At 37.1% G+C, this 9,576-nt stretch overlaps 1 long non-coding RNA gene across 3 annotated transcripts; it reads left to right on the top strand.

Moving 5' to 3' along the window:
• Nucleotides 1-4,925: 4,925 nt before the first annotated feature.
• LOC126281507 (uncharacterized) lies at nt 4,926-9,364 on the top strand. Of its 3 annotated transcripts, XR_007551280.1 has the most exons (5): nt 4,926-5,393; nt 7,179-7,364; nt 7,513-7,611; nt 8,220-8,336; nt 8,667-9,364. It is a non-coding gene; the product is annotated as an uncharacterized LOC126281507 (long non-coding RNA). The 3 variants fall into 3 exon arrangements; XR_007551279.1 differs by lacking the exon at nt 7,179-7,364 and having other exon boundaries at nt 8,667-9,346; XR_007551281.1 differs by lacking the exons at nt 4,926-5,393; nt 7,179-7,364 and adding an exon at nt 5,400-5,691 and having other exon boundaries at nt 8,667-9,346.
• The last annotated feature ends 212 nt before the right edge of the window (nt 9,365-9,576 follow it).

The following is a 9,576-nucleotide window of genomic DNA, read 5'->3' on the forward strand; positions in this document are numbered from 1 at the left end:
TTTTTTTCATTGTGTTCGTTGTTGATCGTTGTGTTTGTTCTTTGCTGACGTCACATGACATCTATTCAAGTTCGTTTGTTGATCCTTCCACTCAGTTTTTTATTACAGAGGCCAACGAGCTCTCTGATCGAACATGCTGAGCTACCGTGCTGGCGGTATATTAATAACTAATTGCCAAGTAATGAAATGGGTCCATAGCAGATGGCTGCAGGAAAGAGGCAATGTGCGGACACGAGGACGTATGTGCATATGTGCATTATTTCTACTAATTTTTGTGCGTATACTTTGGTTCACAAGCGTCAGCGATTGCTCACAAGGAAAGAGGCGTCATGTGGATGTGCCTTTACGCAGAGCCTCCATTTCGGGAAAATTATGTTTTTGCAAGTGACAGTGTGTATTGCACCATTGGAAATGTAAGTGCATGTGCAAAGATAAACAGAAAAAACATCATGTCAACGTTGTTTTTTTTAACGTGCTATGAATCCTCCATTCTAGAAGAGTAGCTTTTCATTTGACAGGTCTGCATTGTTGTCATATTGTAGGCGCTGGCTTCTGTACAGTAGGCTATTGCGCCACCATTCTGTTCCATTGTTGTCTAGTGTGCATCAATTTTTAATTTTCATTGATAGCGTATGATGCCACCTTAGTAACAAAATATGAACAGCAGCCAATCAGGAAGTGCATCTGCTCCTCATGCCACATTGAGATTATCAGTGTCCTCCGATGTAGCACCAAAAGAGGTGTCACAGTAGCGAAGCTGTCAAGTCCGTAATTATTATGCATTTATCACCTTCATTATGCAGTTATGGAAAGGTACCAAAAATTATGGAAATGGATATTATCGATTTCATGCTTTAAAAAAAAAGGAAAAGATGATGTTTGCTTTCTGCCATTCAAGTGCTACTAAAATGTTTTATAGGTTGTAATGATTTCTTTGCAGAGTAGGTAATAAACCCTTCTGCGAAAGACTTCGACGCACACGTCTAGCTATCTAGCGGTGGAACAAAGAATATTGGTAGACACGTCATCTGTGCGCGGAAGTTGTGAATCTATGCATACGCACTATGCAGCAATAAAGCGCGCATGCTTCCAGAATATGGTTACGTGATATTTACATAAGAGAACAAATATTACACAATAAATAGCAACAAAAAACGATAACTTAATAAATATTAATCCTGAGCTCTCTGAAATTTTTAATTCAAACGCGTGATTCTACAAAAAATCAGTAGTCCCCTTCAAATGTCGCATGGTGTTGCCAATGGTCAGGTATTTCCGTCTAGTGCGCATGTGCAGAAACACACCAGTATTCAACTGCTTTCAGTGTGTATAGACCGCAAATCGTTTCGGAAAACGTTATGTTGTTCTCGGTGTTAATAACCGTCCATTTAGAATTCGAAAACACTGTGTTAGGTGCTAAGGAATGTTTTGATTGTTTCTTAAAACGGCAAGGAATTGGAATTTTTTGTTTCTTCAGCAACTGTTAATAGTTTTCATAAAGAAAATCCTGACAGAAAATGACAATGCGAAAATAACAGTGCAAAAGATATTCTGTGTAAAAGTGAGAAAAATACTGTACCAAATTCAGACTAATATTGTCGAACACCAAAGTGATAGTACAGTGGATGGCAGTGTAATGAAAAAAATGTAATACTGGACAGAAATTTCGGAAACAGCATAGTAAAGAATGGTCGTGTTTGGCGGAATCAAATAAATCAGACCAACTTGGGTTTTGTACAGTGTGTTCACAAGACATTTCTATAAAGCATGCTGGATTACTGACGAATGGGATACAACCCGCCGGCTTCGACCAATGACGTCAGAAGTTACTAGAGATGATGTAGGGCACAGATTTAACAGCAAAGACGAATGTTAAGAAACAAATGAATGCAGAACAGAGAAAACAGATGGTACACTTATATCACTCAATTCATATTTTGAACATAATTAAGTATACCACCTTTTTGAGTCTTAGTATCCTATTCTTCAGCTGACCTATATAGCTAGGCTAAAGAATGCGATACTAGTACGAAAAAGAAAGAAAAAAGAGAGACAGAAGTAACGTTAGCATGGAACACCTCAGTTGCTGTTATGAGTTGTATCCTGGACTTCAGTTGATCCATATACATTAACTGCAGGATGGGCTACAAATTTAATCTATGCCTTCGGTAGCCCTAGTACCTTATTCTTCAGTTGACCTATGTAGTCAGCTGAAGTATGGGATACAAATTTTAGAGGCGTTGCTTTTTTCGCCTCCGTTACTACTCCCATCCTGTTCTTCAGTTGATACTGGTTCTAGCGATGGTTAGAAGACTGACGCAAGTAAAATTTGTTTCCCATACTTCTATATGGGTCGACTGAAGAATAGGATACTACTGCTAGCGAAGATGAAAAAAATCAACATATGTTACATTAGCATCATGTACCTCAGTTGAAGTAAGCGAAGGCGAAAAAAAGCCACATACATACAATTTGTATCCTGTACACCTACATAGGTCAACTGATGTGTGGGATAGATTTTTTTTTCTTCTTCAGTATTAATAGCATCGACGAAAATCATCATATTAGTACTAGCGACTTCGAAAAACCCTACAACAGTAAAATTTGTATTCCATACTTCAGTTGACTTCTCTAAGTTAACTGAAGAATAGGATACTAGTGCTAGCGAAGGCGAAAAATAACGACATAATAAGATGGTATCCCATACTATATAGGTCAACTGAAGAACAGCATACCACTACCTTCGTAGTTCAACTGAGGTAAAGAATGCCAATGTTACGTGTCTCACTGCTAACACTAGTATCCTATTCTTCAGCTGACCTACACTGAAGAGCCAAAGAAACTGGTACACCTGCGTTGTCCGGGGTGGCCGAGCGGTTCTAGGCGCTACAGTCTGGAACTGAGTAACCGTTACGGTCGCCGGTTCGAATCCTGCCTCGGGGATGGATGTGTGTGATGTCCTTAGGTTAGTTAGGTTTAAGTAGTTCTAAGTTCTAGGGGACTGATGACCTCAGAAGTTAAGTCCCATAGTGCTCAGAGCCATTTGAACCATTTTGGTACATCTGCCTAATATCGTGTAGGGCCCCTGCGAGCACGCAGAAGTGCCGCAACACGACCTGGCTTGGACACGACTGTCTGAAGTAGTGGTGGGAACTGACAACATGATGCCGCAGAGCTATCCATAAATCCGAAAGAGTACGAGGGGGTGGCGATCTCTTCTGAACAGCACGTTGAAAGGCATCTCAGATATACTCAATAATGTCTGCGAAGTTTGTTGGCTGGCGGAAGTGTTTAAACTCAGAAGAATGTTCCTGGAGCCACTCTGTGATAATTCTGGAGTGTTCCATTGTCCTGCTGAAATCGCCCGAGTCCATCAGAATGCACAATGACTAGATGCTGATGATCAGACAGAATGCTTACGTATGTGTCACCTGTCAGTCATATCTAGAAGTATCAGGGGTCCCAAATCATTCCAACTGCACATGCTCCACACAATTACAGATCCTCCACTAACCTGAACAGTACCCTGCTGACGAGCAGGTTCCATGGATTTATGCAGTTATTTCTATACTTGTACACGTCCATCTGCTAGATACAATTTGAGACGAGACTCGTCCGACGAGGCAACATATTTCCAGTCCAGGCCCAGACAAGGTGTAAAGCTCTCTATCATGCAATCAACAAGGGTACACGAGTGGGTCTTTGACTCTAAAAGCCCATATCCATGATGTTTCATTGAACGGTTCACACGCTGACACTTGTTGATGGCACAGCATTGAAATCTGCAGCTGTTTATGAAAGGGGATTCTCTTCAGTCGTCGTTGGTCCCATTCTTGCAGGATCCTTTTCCGGCTGCAGTAATATCGGAGATTTGATGTTTTAGAGGATTCCTGATATTACGGTACACTCGTGAAATGGTCGTACGGGAAATTCCCCATTTCATCGATACCTCGGAGATGCTGTGTGCCATCGCTCGTGCGTCGTCTATAACACCACATTCAGACTCAATTAAATCTTGATAACCTACCATTGTATCAGCAGTAACCAATATAATAACTGCACAATTCCTTTGTGCACCAGACGCTTGTTGTCTTATATAGGCGTTGCCGACCGCAGTGTCGAAGTCTGCCTGATTTCATATTTCTGTATTTGAATACGCATGGTTGAACCAGTTTATTTGGCACTTCAGTGTATATAGGTCAAATGAAGTATGGGATACAAATATTTCGTATGTCGGCCTTTTCGCCTTTGACAGTATTAGTATCAACTGAAAAATACCGTAGTAATGCTAGTGCTAGCGAAAGTGAAAAAATGCAACAACTGTAAAATTTGTGTCCGTACTGCAGTTGACAATCTCTGCTTTAAGTCTTCCATATTCATACAAATAGATAAAGCCATACCCACAAACGAAAATTAAAAAGTAAAAACCAACCAGAATGAAAAATAAGTCTTCGAAAATATCTTAAATTCACTAACAATGTACCGAATGAATGATAATGAACAATTTATTTAAATTAATATGAGGTATAAAAATCGTACACACTGTCCATCTCCATCTTTTAAAAACACAATCATTTATTTCAATTTACAATCATGATGCATTGGCGCAGAAGACAACCAAATTGTAATATATGGCTCAAAGATAAAGACATTAATATTTCTTAGTAAACTATGACATTATTGTTGAAAGCCGACAGATTGTATCCCATTCTTCAGTTGACACAAGCATGCTTGTCATGATGATTGCTTTGACATGTCCTGTCTAACGTACATGTAGTCCTAGCAAACCTTAAGTCTTCAAATGCATTATTATCATCATTTGGAATAAAACCTGATTATTAAGACTCTGTCACCAATGCTGAAACGCTTTTTAGTTAATTTGTTATTTAACATCGCCTGCCAATTTCTTTGTGCAGATCACACTTTCAGGTGTTTAAAAAATGTTCCTTGATTATCAGATTGCTAAAAATACAGTTGTCAAAGAACTAAAACAATTGCATTTATAAATTCTTTGTCATCTGGAACATAGAATGATATAGTAGAACACTTAAAAATATATTTCTTATGCAACTGATGGTAGCACAGATATTAAAAATGTGAAACTATATCCAATTGTTGTTACTTAATTTGATATCAAATAGTGAAAGATATGCACCACAATACTATCCTTGCTGGAATGATGTTTAAATACTAGTGAACGAATTTGTAATCTCTTGAATGGCGAACTGCTAAGAAAAGTAATTCCCTGGAAAAACTGCATTTGATTTGCATGTCATAATGCAAGTAAAATGGCTGGACATATAAAAAGAGTTGCTGCCTTTTTTAAGAAAATTGAACCACACATACGAATTCGATCATTTTATACCACCTGCTTCATTTAGCTGCACAAAAAGGTACAAAAAGTGTAAAATATTTCGATGGTGAAGAATTTGTAATGGATGTTTTCTACTCCCTCCAAAAGAGTTCGAAAAGACATTCTACTTTTAAGATTTGTCAAAATATATATGGCACTAAACCCCATAAAATACTGAAGTATGTTTGTGCAAGACGCCTCTCTCTACTCCAATCAATAGAAAGAACAATTGAACAGTGGGAACGTCTTATAAATTTTTGTAATGAGGAGTTTCATAAAATGTAAACAACTCTGACTTATATAGATTGCGGCCTATTCTAAATGATCCAATAACTAAGGTATATCTTCTTTTCTTTCATTATTTACCAAAGAAAATGTATTCCTTCAGAAAGAAGAGCCAGTAACTCAGACTTCATGCCATCCAAAATAACTTATTTACAGATTTGATTGTCAGATTTAACAATCCTTCTGCAGTGCCTACCTCTGGTAGTCTGCTGGAATTGAAATTTCAGGAAAATAAATATTACGAAGGGGATGAAGATATTGTCATTAATGTAGACACTAGAAATTATATTTGGCATAGCAAGCTTGAAAAATCAGTAGTTACAAAACTTTACAAAGATGTCAGGAACTCACGTAGTTACATTACAGAAAAATTTTCACTACATGATGACTTCTTAAAAAACTTAGAAGTTATAGATATTGAGTCTAGGAAAAGAACATCTTTATTGTCAGCTATAAAGCAGAATGCACTGTTTTCTGATGTTCTGAGAGTCTGTGACAGAAAAAACATTGGAACTGGAGCTTTCAAGGTGCCAAACTGATGACTTTGGGATGGTGAAGTAAAAGAGAGCTGGCATTGTTTCTAACAAAATATTTGCTGTGTGAAGCAACATGCATTAAAAAGTATCCATCACTGAGCAATGTAATTCTTGCATTACTGCTTATTCCTCATGCTAATGATGCCTGTGAGAGAGTTTTTAGTATTGTTGGAAAAAACATTCTGAACTTCAATCTAGTATGAATACAAAAACCTTGAGAGCTTTGATCATCAGTAAAATGAATCATTTACCTTAAGGAAGAGTATGTTAGCAACATAGTTTTTCAAAGGATGAGATTCACGTGACAAAGTGTACAACAAGATTATAATGAAGATTGTGTATTATACAAGTAGAGGCAAATCCAGGAAGATGATGCAGTGGATGAGAAAGACTTGTAAATAATTTTGTGTGAAATGCTGAAAACAGGCCTCTGATTTAATGATGTAAATGTATTTTGTTTATATGCTTTACTTTCCTTTTAATTAATAAATTGAGAGCTATATGTATACTGATTTTGAGGTATTTGTCAACCACAGAAATGTTTCCAAAACACCTTTATGTTTACTAAAGTAATTTTTGGCTTTTTCCACTTAACCTGAGTTTTCATTTACAGTTGTCTTAACTGCTAGAAAAATCTTCTTTATTAAGGACCAGAAATACATTGCTTAAAGGCCTAAAATACAATTCTAATTTTTAATATTTTCACTCCAGTTATAAACCAGGGCTGACTCTTTGAAAGGGCATGGCCACTTTCCTTCTCCATCTTTTACACAATTTGAGCTTTGGCTCCATCTCTAAATAAATGATCTCGATGTCTATGGGACATTAAACTCTAAGCTGCTCCCCCCCCCCCCCCCCCCCCCAAATTTTTTCTGAGGGAGAGCCTGTGATCCCACTTCCATGTTGCCGTGTGACTACCAACAGCCACTTCTCAAGATTGGCAGCTATGCAGTAATGACACAAGTCAAAGTCTTAAACCCTTATATCTAACATATATGACTCAGGTGCAGCCAGCCTGTCACCTAGTGGTAAAACTGGTGAAGCTACAGTTTCAGCAGACGGTTTATCCATTGGACAGAAATAGACACAGTTCTATTTTGCCATGTAATGGCACATGCGCAATAGAAGGAGTGCCCACTTCCATTGGGCTTTCCGCTTGTTATTGTTTCCTCTAGGAGACAAAATACATGGTAAGTTGAGGACTGTTTCAATGGTTGCACGCAAAATTCTGCATATTGTCACTGAGTAATATTTTACAAATATGTCAATGACAAATATGAAGTTTCTCTTTTTGGATTGCCATTGAAAAAAGCTATATATTTAATGATGTTATTGCAGAAATGGAATGGAATAGAGAAAGTCTCAAAGTGCTCATAGAGAAATACAGGAACGAAAGGTGTCTGTATGACCCTGCAGATATTTTCTTTCCATTATAAGGTATGTCTGCAAATATTTAACTCCGAGTTTATGTGTTTTAAGTTAATGCACAAATAATTTTACTTTCTATAGGTGCACATTTCACGTTAATTGCTGAAAGTAACGCACATGGTTCAGTTGCATCTTCTGTGTTATTTCAGTATGCCAGTGTGTGCTCTTCATGTTATTTATGTATCTGAAAACGTTCATATATCAAATGCACACTAATGGAACCTTTGATGCAGGCACACTGGTAGTAATACGTGAAATTCTCTTAAAACAGCTCAAATACATGTACAGCAGAGCAGTGTACCTAAGAGTACTTTTTATGGTCTGTTGTAAAGAAGGAGCCACTAGGCTTTTTGATAAATCAAGTACCTCACCATGTGCACTAGTTTGTCTAGATTCTCCTGTATTAGTTTCAGAACAGATAATGTGAATGAGTTTTAACACGAACTTTTGAGTAATATATTTTTATGTAATGTGCATTTCCTTCACTGACATATTATACCCCATGATCCGTATTGCAACTCATATATTGTAGCTGTTGTTAGTAAAAGGTCATACCATTTTTTTGGCATTTGTTTACATGTTTATTAAATAATGGTCGTTTACTGAATTACATATAGTTTTAGATTTCACCATCAGCATCATTAACAAAAAACATCGCTGGTTACACTGACAATTTTGAGAATGTCAAGGAGAAAATTATTGTGGAACTGACTGCCATGGAAGGCAGCATTGATGTAAGTACATAAACAATCTTCCACATACACAAATTACTGTCATTTTGTTAACCATGAATATGTTTAGGCAATAAGAAAGAGATTCAACACTGACATTTTCATATTACTGTACATATTTATTGCAGCAAGACAGTGGTTCCAACATTCAAGTTTCATGCATGTTATTTACACAATCAATATTTTACATATATAATTTTATATAGTTTACTGTAGTTGGCACAATCATTTTAATTTTAATGTTATAACATTTTTATAGTCCAATATTTCATAAATTTCTATTTTTATAATCCAACATTTCATAAATTTCTGTCTTTTTTCTAATGCTCACAGGATATATTTACAGTGGGATGTGTAGATGATGATAGTTACCTCTCTACCCATTGGTGCTCAACAGAAATATCTAAACTGGGGCACTATGCCAATTCAAAGAAGCAGAAGAGAGAGAATTAAGATGTCCTGGCAAATAGTACATTGTCAGTGCTGCAGGACATCCAAGATGCATTGAGTAGCAGCAATGAAGATGATAAGTTGGGCCAGTATGTGTAGCTGAGTTGAAGGAAATTAACAATAGAAACATACAAGCAGAAACGAAGTGAATCGTCATGAAGGCCGTCATAGGTGCTATTCAAAAAGATAGTGAGCAATAATTTTGAAATAAAGATTGAAAATTAAAAATTATACTTCCTTATAGTTTCCTACTGCCAAGGTACATAATCTAGAGAGTTAAAATATTCACAGAATTTCTCGTGTACTTCTCTGGCATATAACAATGTTATGTTTCTTCCCTTGTTGTCACCTTGTCACCTTGTTAAGAACCATTCCCTTTAGTGCACAAAGTTGTGTCTTCAGCATCAGATCTTGCCAAATAATTTCTATCTGCTTTATCAATTAAATAACTGTGAAGTATGTGCAAAATGTGGATGACCGGTTCCTCCTTTTCCATAGGAAGGAATATGGTACTAAGGAGAATCCTGAAGCAATTGGCCAGAATATCAAACGTATTTACAAATACATGCCTCCTCTTGAAAGCCTGTACTTGAAATTTTTTGTCCTCCTACTTCTCACAATCTCTGAATGGCTTCATGATGTATGGTTCAAAGTGAAACGCATCATCTGCCAGTATTATGTGTGGCACTTCTATATTATTCTCTGGAAGTTTTTTTTTTTCTGGGGCATCTTCTGTAAACTGATCTGGATGTTGGCATAGACAGCTGCATTATGTGCCCTGCCATTGCAACCG

This window comes from Schistocerca gregaria, chromosome 7 (assembly GCF_023897955.1).
Source record: "Schistocerca gregaria isolate iqSchGreg1 chromosome 7, iqSchGreg1.2, whole genome shotgun sequence".
Taxonomy (NCBI): Eukaryota; Metazoa; Arthropoda; class Insecta; order Orthoptera; family Acrididae; genus Schistocerca; species Schistocerca gregaria.